Source organism: Myxine glutinosa, chromosome 8 (genome assembly GCF_964187855.1).
Source record: "Myxine glutinosa chromosome 8, kmMyxGlut1.1, whole genome shotgun sequence".
Lineage (NCBI taxonomy): Eukaryota > Metazoa > Chordata > Myxini > Myxiniformes > Myxinidae > Myxine > Myxine glutinosa.
The window spans coordinates 131,886,860-131,900,032 of record NC_136268.1 but is presented as its reverse complement, the minus strand read 5'-3'; the positions used below and the strand labels follow the sequence as shown (position 1 = coordinate 131,900,032).

The 13,173-nt window shown below is 45.7% G+C and overlaps 1 protein-coding gene across 1 annotated transcript in view; it reads right to left on the bottom strand.

Annotated features, from left to right (window-relative positions):
- LOC137432919 (BMP/retinoic acid-inducible neural-specific protein 3) overlaps positions 1-13,173 on the bottom strand; it is a 381,034-nt gene that overhangs the window by 245,577 nt on the left and 122,284 nt on the right. The window lies entirely within an intron of this gene.

Below are 13,173 nucleotides of genomic sequence, written 5' to 3'. Positions count from 1 at the left end.
ATAAAAAAAAGAAATCATAGAATCATTTTGTTTAACAAAATTTAATTTATATTTTTGACTCGGCAAAGTAGCCACCTTTTGCAGGTATAACCGCCGAACACACTCGTGGCATTCTTTCTACAATGGAAATCAAATATTGTTTGGGAGGTTCTTTCCAACACTGTTGCAGAAGTTCCCACAAATGTGTTGCACTTGTAGGTTGCTTTGCTTTCACCCTTCTGTCCAGTTCATCCCAAACCAGCTCGATGGGGTTTAATTCTGGAGACTGTGCTGGCCATTCCATGATTTGAAGCCTACCGTCTTGTTCTTTTTCTCGCAGGTAGTTTTGACATAGCCTGAAGGTGTATTTAGGGTCATTATCTTGCTGTAGGATGAACCCCTGACCAACTAGGCGTATACCAGAGGGTGTTGCATGGTGCTGCAAAATGCTGTGGTAGCCCTTTTGGTTCAGGGTGCCAGTCACTCTGTGCAAGTCACCGACTCTGGAACCAGCAAAAGAGCCCAAGACCATCACGCTTTCTCCTCCATGTTTGACAGTTGGTGTCACACACTGAAGAACCATCCTTTCGCCTACTCAACGGCGTACAAATACCCTGCGTGATGAACCAAAGATTTCAAGTTTTGATTCATCAGTCCATAAGACCTTCTTCCAGTCTTCAGTAGTCCACTGGCGGTGCTTCATGCCCCAGGCAAGCCTCTTTTTCTTATTTTGCCATCTTAGCAATGGCTTTCTTACTGCCACTCGACCTGTCAAACCTGCAGCTCGAAGTCTTCTCTTCACAGTTGAAACTGAGACTTGCTTACTTCGACCAGTGTTAAGCTGTGCTTGAAGCTGTTGTCCTGTGAGCCGCCTATCACGTAAGCTGTTGACTCTCAGACACTTGTCTTCTCATTCTGTTGTGGCTTTGGTCTGCCAGACCTCTTCCTGTCAGAGTTTCCTCCAGTTTCCAAGTGCTTTTTGATGGTGTCGGAAACTGTACTCACTGACACCTTGGCTTTCTTTGCAATTTCTCTGAAGGAAAGACCTACACTTTTAAGGGTTATTATGGTATATATATGGTATATATACCTTTGTACCATTTCAGGTTATAACTTACACTGGAATTGAATTGCTTAAATTTCAATAAAAACTGGAAAAATTGAGCTGTTCTAAAACTTTTGACCGGTAGTGTATGTATTATTTTTCAGGGTTTGCATGATGAATATGATAGGCTGGTCAAGGGGAGCTCAGTGGGAGCATTGCCTATGAGCTGTCCTGTCTTGGTTTGAATTCTAGCCAGAGCAAAAGGCCAAATCCCAAATCCTGGCATTTCACTTGGCAGGGAATTGCAACTCTGAGTGGCAGGGAATTGCATCCATGTTTGAGCAATTACTTGAGGATGTTAAAATATTCCTTAGCACCCCTCAAAATGAGAAGGCACATTGTTTTTCAATAACCTTTCTGCCTTGCTTCATTTATTTCCTCTGAATTATCAACATCATAAGCATCTAATGGAGAAACCAAAAGTATGTTTGCGTGGGCTCAGATGGCAACGCCAAAAATGTCAATCTCAATAGTACAGTTTCCTATAATATTGCAAGAACACATCATTTGCCATACGGATTTGTAGTATTCATGCGAGTTCCAGGATTGACTGGAGCTAAACTCAAGGAGCAGTTCTAAATGACAAGTTCAACACAAAATAATCTGCTCCCTTCCACTGGTTTCTGCATTCAAGCTAAATCAGCAAAACGCCGCTGTGAATGCGCTGGTGATAAGTGATTGCTGTTAGCATTACCTGCTGGTGCAGGTGACATCAAAAGCACGTGAATTCATGACGCATATCAATGGCAGGATAAAGAGCAGAAACTACTGTTTTCTGTGAAGATCTGTGTAAGATCTTTCCAATTCCTCTGAATGTGCTTGAGCTTTCTTTGGTGATACTGAGCCGTGGCAAACGTCTGTATCCAAAGTGTGGAGTTTCCAATGATGATTTAATCATCAATTGATTCTTCCAGAAAACAATTGCGTTTACCCATTAGTTGTGCATCCATTGTACTAAACAAAAAGATTCAATACCAGTGAAAAATCCAATTTATTTACACGATTTTTAATGAGACATCACCTGTCACAAAACCTTTAAGGCCACTCAATGTGGGGGCTACACAAAGGAACTTATAGATATTAGACAGAAAGGTCGAACCATTCTGTCTTGCTTTATATAAAGGGGAAAACATTTGAATTTCTGTCTTGCTTTATATCTATTGACATTGTTCTTGATTTGAGGTCGGTTGGGATAGAGGGGCAAACAGGATGCAGGTAAACTGTTCCTGAGTGATGCCATGCGGGAGAGAAAACTAGAAGAATACCTCATCGTCTTACTCCTCGGGCAGATACAGTGTATGGGTGGGAAGAAACTCCCAAACGTGTAGAGCGACTGAAAATATGCTCAGGTGGAACAACCTGTGATAGACCCTAGGAGCACATTCCATGGTAATATCTGTAGAAAAGGCCCAAGGAAGCAACAGAGCTGTGGACTGAGAGAGTTTCCAGGGATGATGCCAACTCCTGCCCCACCAGAATGGCAGCACGTCGCTGGATTGTGTCAAGGAGAGATAGGTGACAGGCCGGAGCACCAGCCCAAATATGGCAATGATACTCCATGACGGGACGTATAGTGGCCTTGCTTAGATGGACCATAGAAGCTTGAGAAAGGTATCGCCAAGCAGGAAATAAGCAGCTAAGGTGCTGGGAGGCTCTTTTAGCGATACCAAAGATGTAATTTTCCCAGCTGAGGTTTGAGCTGATATCCAATCCGAGCAGACGGATAAAAGGAAGTTCCTGCAAAGGTGACGAATCCATCAGCAGGGTTGGAAAACAAGGTGATCTTGAACAAGATACAGACACCAAGTGGTTCTTTTTTGGTTAAAAGTAACAAGCCAGTCTTTCCCCCAGTTTATCACACTCTCAAGGTCCCGATTGAGAGTGGTACTCGCATGGTCATGGGTAGGAGGAGACAAGGTTCCTGGGCAGGTAGTTTTCAGTGTTGAGTCGTCTGCGTAAATGCTTAATTGAGAATCAGGCTACAATAAGGCTACAATCAGGCAGATCATTGATATATATAACATGCAACAATATTGGACCCAACACAGATCCCTGAGGAACACCAGCATTCGTATTATGGACGGGGGACGACTGTCCCTCATGTACCACAACGATTTGACGATTTGCAAGGAAGTCAGAGATTGTATCAAGCAATTTTCCAGAAATGCCGTATGATTTTAGCTTATGGATGCGGCCCTTGTGCCACACTTTGTCAAAAGCCTTCTAGATGTCAAAAGAAACAACCCTGGCTCCTCTAGATGATCCAAAGCCCTATTCACATGTTCAATGATTATGGATTATGGTTCGGCGATCACCAGCAGACCTTGACTGTCGAAACCCATACTGGGCATCAGTTAGGAGGCTGTGGGTTTCCAGAGGAGTAACGAGTTGTTGTTTTATCAAGGATTCGAACACTTTACTGATAATGTGTATAAGGCTAACAGGCCGATAGTTAGAATACCAGTGATATCTCTCCTGTGTGAAGGATCAGATTTCTCACCGGAGCCTTTAAAGACAGGGACTACAACAGCCTGCTTCAAGCTAAGTGGAAACACACACTTTGACATACTCAAGCAATACAGTTTTGAGAGAACAGAAGACAGTTCAGGTGAACACATCTTCAAAGCAATTGCAGGGATTCTATCTGGTCGAGTAGATTTTGAAATGTCAAGCCTTTGAATAATCTTAGCGACTTTCCTGGATGTGATGATGATGGTGGAAAGCATGATGTCAATACAGGAAGAACAAACAGGTAATGGATGCCCGTGGCCTTCAAGTGTGGAGTTTGCAGCAAAATCAGCAAAGAGTTTGACTTTATCAATAGGAGAAGTAAGTACTTCATGACCATTGAAGAGGACAGGAATCGATTATCGATTACGGTTGAGAATGCTATCAGCAATTCTCCAAAAATCTCTAGAACCGAGATTACCTCCATTTTCTTGAATATGTAGAAGCATTGTCAGAATTTTACAGAGTGGAAGATTCAAAGCACACCACTTTTTTCATTGGGTGATGTTCATGAGAGGAAGGTCACGAAAAAGCTAGCGCTTGCCAACCCAGCAGTTCCTTATCAATGGTTTTGAATGGAGTGCTTGCTTGAGTGCTGAAACAACTTGGCAAGTGTTGTACAAGAAACTTGGTAACGAATCACACCCCAGATTTCAAAAAACGTTGCACAACTCTGCAAGCCCGACCTTGAGTTACCCATGGCTTGTGCCAGACAATTAAACATTTCACCATGAAATGACTGGGGCCCACTTTATATTAATTACGAGATATGAATACACAGTGGATTCTGTTTTCAGATGCTACTTCTGCCAACAACAAAAGGTTAATGACCACAAAAGAAAACTCGTTAATGTAAGGGGAAACTGCAGGCAAAGACCAATGAATACAAAGTCAGCAACAGATCATTGCCTTCAAATAAAAGTGCTCACTTATAAACATTTGCAGGATATATATATAATATACTAGTGCTGTCACCCGTGGGAATCCCACGGGCATGGACGTGTGTGACATTTGGACATCTTGATTTAGATGCTGCACATTCATTTTTACAAAATGGTTACTGGCAATTCATCAGATCCAGAAATGGTGTAATGAACACAATTTATTTATTTCACATAATATGTGACCCCTCTCTCCTCTCTCCACCCTCACGCCTCTCCAATCCCACTCCTCACACTCCTCTCCAATACCTCCTCACACTCCTCTCCAATACCTCCTCACACTCCTATCCAATACCTCCTCACACTCCTCTCCAAAACCTCCTCAACTCCTCTCCAATACCTCCTCACACTCCTCTCCAATACCTCCTCACACTCCTCTCCAATACCTCCTCACACTCCTCTCCAATCCCTCACACTCCTCTCCAATCCCTCACAGTCCTCTCCAATCCCTCACAGTCCTCTCCAATCCATCACACTCCTCTCCAATCCATCACACTCCTCTCCAATCCCTCACACTCCTCTCCAATCCCTCACACTCCTCTCCAATCCCTCACACTCCTCTCCAATCCCTCACACTCCTCTCCAATCCTCATACTCCCCTCCAATTCCTCATACTCCTCTCCAATTCCTCATACTCCCCTCCAATCGACCCTCACTCGCCTCTCCAATCGCTCCTCACTCTCCTCTCCAATCTCTCCTCACTCTCCTCTCCAATCGCGCCTCATTCGCCTCTCCAATCGCTCCTCACTCTCCAACCCCTCGCTTCTCTCCAACCCATCACTCCTCTCCAACCCCTAGCTCCTCTCCAACCCCTCACTCCTCTCCAGCCCCTCACTCCTCTCCAACCCCTCTCTCCTCTCCAACCCCTCACACTCCTCTCCAATACCTTTTCACACTCCTCTCCAATACCTCCTCACACTTCTCTCCAATACCTCCTCACACTCCCCTCCAATACCTCCTCAAACTCCTCTCCAATACCTCCTCACACTCCTCTCCAATACCTCCTCACACACCTCTCCAATACTTCCTCACACTCCTCTCCAATCCCTCACACTCCTCTCCAATCCCTCACACTCCTCTCCAATCCCTCATACTCCCCTCCAATCCTCATACACCCCTCCAATCCTCATACTCCCCTCCAATTCCTCATACTCCCCTCCAATCGCCCCTCACTCGCCTCTCCAATCGCTCCTCACTCTCCTCTCCAATCTCTCCTCACTCTCCTCTCCAATCGCGCCTCATTCGCCTCTCCAATCGCACCTCACTCTCCAACCCCTCGCTCCTCTCCAACTCCTCGCTCCTCTCCAACCCCTAGCTCCTCTCCAACCCCTCGCTCCTCTCCAACTCCTCACGCCTCTCCAACCCCTCACACTCCTCTCCAATACCTCCTCACACTCCTCTCCAATACCTCCTCAAACTCCTCTCCAATACCTCCTCACACTTCTCTCCAATACCTCCTCACACCCCTCTCCAATACCTCCTCACACTCATCTGCAATCCCTCAAACTCCTCTCCATTCCCTCACACTCCTCTCCAATCCCTCACACTCCTCTCCAATCCCTCACACTCCTCTCCAATCCCTCACACACCTCTCCAATCCCTGATACTCCCCTCCAATCCTCATATCCCCTCCAATCCTCATACTCCCCTCCAATTCTTCATACTCCCCTCCAATCTCCCCTCACTCGCCTCTCCAATACCTCCTCACTCCCCTCTCCAATACCTCCTCACTCGCCTCTCCAATACAGCCTCACTCGCCTCTCCAATCTCTCCTCACTCGCCTCTCCAATCGCCCCTCACTCTCCTCTCCAATCGGCCCTCACTCTGCAACCCCTCTCTCCTCTCCAACCCCTCGCTCCTCTCCAACGACTCACTCCTCTCCAACCCCTCGCTCCTCTCCAACCCCTCGCTCCTCTCCAATCCCTGATACTCCCCTCCAATCCTCATATCCCCTCCAATCCTCATACTCCCCTCCAATTCTTCATACTCCCCTCCAATCTCCCCTCACTCGCCTCTCCAATCGCTCCTCACTCTCCTCTCCAATCAGCCCTCACTCTCCAACCCCTTGCTCCTCTCAAACCTCTCGCTCCTCTCCAACCCCTCGCTCCTCTCCAACCCCTTGCTCCTCTCCAACCCCTCACACTCCTCTCCAATACCGCACACTCCTCTCCAATGCCTCCTCACACTCCTCTCCAATACCTCCTCACACTCCTCTCCAATAGCTCCTCACTCTCCTCTCCAATACCTCTTCACACTCCTCTCCAATACCTCCTCACTCACCTCTCCAATACCTCCTCACACTCTCCTCCAATACCTCCTCACACTCCTCTCCAATCGTGCCTCACTCACCTCTCCAATCGCACCTCACTCGCCTCTACAATCGCACCTCACTCGCCTCTCCAAACGCTCCTCACTCCCCTCTCCAATCGCTCCTCACTCGCCTCTCCAATCGCTCCTCAATCGCCTCACAAATTGCTCCTCACTCTCCTCTCCAATCGGCTTTTTCCCATCTCGTTTCTCTCGTTTTTCTCCCGTCTCGTTCTTTTTCTTGCTGCATCTTGTTCAAGTCTGTGTTCTTCATCGACCATCTCATTCATTTTAGACATGGAAGTTTCCATGCAACACATGAATTGTCACGATCCTCAAGAGGAAGTGTCTCGTAATCATCAAATGACAAACGGCAAGTAAATTACATTGTGAAAATTAAGATTTCAAATAAACCTATTTAAAGTGTATGCGCACATAACTAATAAAAAAAAACGAAGAAATATCTCTCGATAATTTCCTGAAGCTCCTCACTCTCCTCAATTTTACTTCCGGATAATAATGTTGAATGAAATGAGAACGAAGAAATATATGTCGTTTTTGTGACGACTGTCATCAAAAGTAAAAGTAATATATCTTAACGGAAAAGAAAAAGCAAATTTTTTATATATGTCGATATTTTCCCTGACTGTTATTTTAGGCGGTGCATTTTCGTGTATCATCGTGGTGCGATTTTTAAAAATATATCTCTGCATTTTCCCGTGTGTGCGTGAATGTTCTCAATTATTTCTGACACCGAGTCTAAAACCATCGATAAAAATTAAATCAGATGGTGAATTCGAGATAAAATCGTGAGGGTGACTCAATGAATGGGCTTTATTTTACAGGCCTTTGTGAAATCATTTCGTTCTATAAACGGAAACTTTCATGGGATTCTCTTCCCGTTTTTTTTCAACTGAGTCTAAAACTATGTTAGCGACTGTTAAAAATGAAATGATATATCGAATTAGAGTTGAAATAAACCTGTGTGAGAGAGAAAGACAGCACGGGCCTAACTAAACAGGCCTCAAAGCCGTTCGAGTTAATAAAATGGTGGATATTTGTTTACATGAAGCCTCTCCAAGAATGGGTGGAGCGACTCTGTAAACGGAGTAAGCCACACCCCCGGACAGACAGACAGACAGACAGACAGACAGAATCACCGTAGCCTATTATAATATACAGTATATATATATATATATATATATATATATATATATATATATATATACATATATATATATATGTATATAAATAAAACACAGTTTGTGTGTGTGTTACCTATAGACTCCTAAACGGAGAGGCTCACGTACTTGATATTTGGCATAGACATGGCCATTGAGCCTGGGAAGGACATGGCCTACCTAAAAATATTTGACGAGATCCATAGTTTTTATTCATATTTACCTCAGCGCATTTCAGCGAGGAACATTATACACTGAATCTCAGCCTGTACCAGAGCAGCTTGCTGATTCGCTCAGAGCGATCACGTGATGTTCCATCCTCACCACCAGCCCACTGAACTGACAATATCCATTCACACCACACAGGTGGAGATGCAGCTACCGGGCGCCATCTTGGTTGGCACTCGATGCTGGGCGATGGTGATTTCCGTCATGCGTTTGCACGTAATTCAGAGCGAAAAGCGATTGCGGTTTTTCACCTTTTGTGCGATCGTGTTTTTGTGTCGATTTTTGTCGATTTTGTGCGATATGAATTAAACGTCTTTGAAACAGCTGTGAAACATCTTTCCACAACCCTTCCGTAACCGATTGGAGCAGTTTATTGCCGCACAAAATGGCATTTTAACAGTTGTCTGGCTTTTAAAATCTGGGACACGTTAAAAACAAACGAGATCCGCGAAGCGAGTCGGTCGAGTCGTGCTAACCAAGATGGCGACACGGCGGCTACACTTTTCACGGAGTATAGCGTTCTATATATTTTCAATTCAGTGCGCCAGATTCACTCACGTACTTGATTTGTGGCATAGACATGGCCATTGGGCCTTCACGGTGTAATTTGTGCGAGGCTTTTGTCCGAGTGAGCTTGAGTTGTACAGATGAGCTGTATTGTACAGATGTACAGATGTACAGATGTACAGGTACAGATGTACAGATGTACAGGTGTTGTACACATGTATTGAGAGGGCGGATGTACGGGTTGGGAATGTATGGGTCTACCTTCCCCCGCCCAGCAACGCCGGTACTGGAGGGCGTCATAGGATCGGTGTGTCTACGAAATCCGCTTCGTGCTGTTGTCGCGAAGATGCAGGACGATGTCGTGATTGTTGTACTGCTCTCCTCCCATGAGAACTGCAACGTCATTGTTGACTGGCCCTCCCCTTCCCCCCTTCCCCTCTCCCTCCCCTTCCCTCCATCCTCCCCTTTCCCCCTCCCCTTTCCCCTCCCCCTCTCATTCAGCTCCTCCCTTTCACCCTCCCCCTCTTCCCCCCTCCACCCCTCCCTTCCCCTTCCCTTCCCTCCCCTCCATCTCTCCTCCCCTCCCTCCCCCCCGCTCCCCTCCCCTGCCCGGCAATGCCGGGTACTTCTGCTAGTGTGTATGTGTATATATATATATATATATATATACTAGCTTGGCTCAGCTCGCTGTGCTCGCCTCACCACGCGTCGTTACAGAGGAGTGGGCTTGTTTTAACTGAGGATAATGACAGTACCTGAGTTGCTGTGTTGTCATGATTTACACCAATCACAATACAAACAATTATTTTGCACAAATTTATCTGTAGTGTTTGCGACATTACATTTTTATAAGCAATTTAGGTTGAAGATTTCGGTTGAAAAAAAAACAATTAAAAAAAGAACCGCTCAGCACATACATATGTGAGGGGTAGGTGCAGACTGGAAGTTTGCAACGATTACACCTCACCACCATGTAATTAAAAATACCTCACCACCACGAAATTCAAAATAGCTCACCAAGACGTCATTCAAAACACCTCACCACCAAGTAATTCAAAACACCTCACCACCAGGTAATTAAAAACACCTCATCACCTCATAATTAAAAACACCTCACCACCAAATAATTAAAAACACCTCACAACCACGTAATTTAAAGCACCTCACCACCACGTGATTCAAAACACCTCACAGCTGCGTTATTAAAAACACTTCACAACCACGGAAACAAAAGTTTGAGGGACTAGTTTAGTGACAACACAGACAATGCCCAGATATGTAGACATATAGATGGATGACTGTACCTAAGTTGCTGTATTGTCATGGTTTACACCAATCATAATACAAACAATTATTTTGCACAAATGTATTTGTAATATACGTGATATTACATTTTATAAACAATTGAAGTTGAAGATTGAATTTGAAATTTTTTTTCTTTCAAAAAGTATATATATATATATATATATATATATATATATATATATATATATATATATATATATATATATATATATATATATATATATATATATATATATGTATATATATATACAGTATATATATATATGTATATATATATACAGTATATATATATCTATATATATATATATATATATATATATATATATATATATATATATATATATATATTGTTGCGGATGTGGCATTTGGCCTCCATATCCGCTTGTAAATATTCCCCTATTTCCCCAATACTCCCCAACTATCCCCAATCCCCCATTCCCTAGTCCCATTGCCTGTAAATAACACTCTGTAGAACCGACCTTCCCCTTTTTCCCCCATTAAATGTCGTGCCCAGGTCCACCGCATCTCACGTAGACAACTTTCGGACATCTTGCGAGTTATTCTTAGTCTATGTCAGTTAAGGACTCGTTTCCATTAATTCTGACTCTTCGTTGCACCAGAATGTGATCGTATGGCACCAGTAGTGAGTTTAGGACCTCCCCATACCTCCTCCCATCTTCCCCATGAAACAACAACCACAACAACTACAACAACAACTACAACAACAACTACAACAACAACTACAACAACAACTACACAACAGAGGGGCGCGGCGCGGCGCGGGGAGTGTGCGTCCTCACTCCGTCTCGGTTAGCCGCCATTGCCCATGCGCTCCACGGGGTTACCACGAAGGGGCTGGCTGTCAGCTCCTCGTCAGGGGCGGAGCCCGGTAACCCCCCGCAGCCAGTGAGAAGCGGCGGGCCGATTCCATCTGGGGCGGAGCTAACGAGCCGAGGGCGTGTCACTCCCCGCCGGATATGCGCAGCGACTTACCGGATGTGAGTTCAGATGCGCCCCGAGCTTGAAGAAGAGCCAGTCGCCACCTCCGAGCGCTGAGTGAGACCTCCCGCATCTTTGGACCGGACCGGGTCGATTCTGTCCCTGAGCCAAGGTGCACCTTGAGCCATCGACTACCCGCTTTCCTTGCCATCAATCCCCGTGTGAGTCAGTTTTGTCCTGTTTATCTGTCGTCTGTCGGGGCTATTATAAGACCGTAATTAAGTGCCTATCTTACTATGCTGTCTCTCTCATCCCTGTAATCTGACCTTCCGCAATATTATAACCTCCTCCGGAGGTCTTGAGAACTGAACCCTTGGTGTCGTGTCATTTTAACCCAGCCGTTGTGTCCTTTTCCTCAATTGATTTAGCGTAGCGCGACTCGGCCAACGTTCGAGTAGAATCGGGTAAACGTGCAGACGCGGTCATACCAAACCGCTCGGTAAACCAACATCCACAACCGCGTCTGTAACAATTGGTGTCAGGAGTGTCGGATTCGGACCTGGGACTAAATTTATTAGGCCCAAATTTTGGAACACCAATTGTACCACGAGGGTAACAATTGGTGTTGGGAGGTAGAATTCGATCCGGAGCGCGTTTCCCGCGCTCGAAATTATAACGGCGAAATTTGATTGTGTTTTACAAAAAATAAAAACCCGAATTTTGAAAGTCGCGCTATGGCAGACCAAGTCGGCTGGGGTCCGGTAGAGGAGAGTGAGGCAGGGTCGGTCCAGGACCAAAATGAGGGACATAAGGAGAGCGAAGCAGTGAGGGTAGCAGACGCACAAAATAGCGTCGTTGCGCCCGACGTTGCGGGCGCGCAAAATGGCGCCTCGCTGGTCACGGCGACCGCGCCCGCGACCGTGGCAGCGCCCCTGGTGGATTCGAACCTTTTCCTCCTGCAAATGAGGGCCTTTATGGAACAAATGGTGGGAATGAGGGCTGATAGTGAGCGGTTGGGAAACCAAATGGGGGTAATGGGAAACCAAATGGGGGTAATGGGGAACCGGATGGATGCTCAGAGTGAGCAATTGGGGGTAATGGGAAACCAAATGGGGGTAATGAGGGACGAAGCGAGGGGCACCGGTGAGGGGTTAGACAATAATTTTAAGGGATTAGACAAGAAATTTGGGAAGTTAGACAATAATTTTGAGGAGTTAGACAAGAAATTTGGGAAGTTAGACAATAATTTTGAGGGGTTAGACAACTGGATAAAAGAGGTGAGAAATGGGTTAATGGGGGTAGAAAACAGAATGGCCGCTCAAGAGAATCAAATGGAAGGGATGCAAAAGGGGTTAGAGGGGTTAGAAAACAGGAAGGAAGGCAAATTGAGGGACATGAGGGACCAAGCGGAAAGGGAAGTTAAACAAATGGGGCAGCAGATAGAGGGGGTCAGAATGGGGGTAGAAACCAAACTGGATGCTCACAGGGAGGAAATGGAGCAGATGAGGGTGGCATCTGGGCAGGAGATGCAAGTGATGGGAGAGGAGATCAGAAGAGGTGTGAGTGAGGAGGTCGGAGGAGTGCGCGAGGAGGTGAGGCACTGTAAGGAGCACATGGAGAAGGAGGTGAGAAAGGGGACTGTAAAATTGCAAGGGGGCATAGAGGACCTGACGCAGGAGGTGGAACAGCTGACAGAGGGACAAAAAGGACTAACGGAGCAGGTTCAAAGGAACACTGCGGTATTAGGAGGGTTGAAAGCGACACAGAAAGAACTAAAAGACGACTTGATAGCGACGAAGAGGGAATGTCAGATGGTACATGAGGGACTGACAACGAGGTTGGACGAGGTGATAGAGGTAATGGAGACGAAGGACCGGCAGGTGAGGACGCACATGGAAACGGTCAAGGTAGCCTTGGAGGACGAGCTTGAGGAGACGTACCGGGGAATAAAAGAGGTGAAGCAGAAATTAGAAGAAGTGGAAGAAGGGGTGAGCGAAATTAAGAAGCGACGGAGAGGGGATAAGAAAGAGATAAAAGAGGAGATAAAAGAATTGGTCCAAAGTCTGTGTTTGGATCGTGATGATGTGCTCATTAACCGGATGAGGGATTCGCAGGTGATGGAGGAGAAGCGAAGAGGAAGAGGACCCGGTCGGTGTAAGTGGTGACCAATATG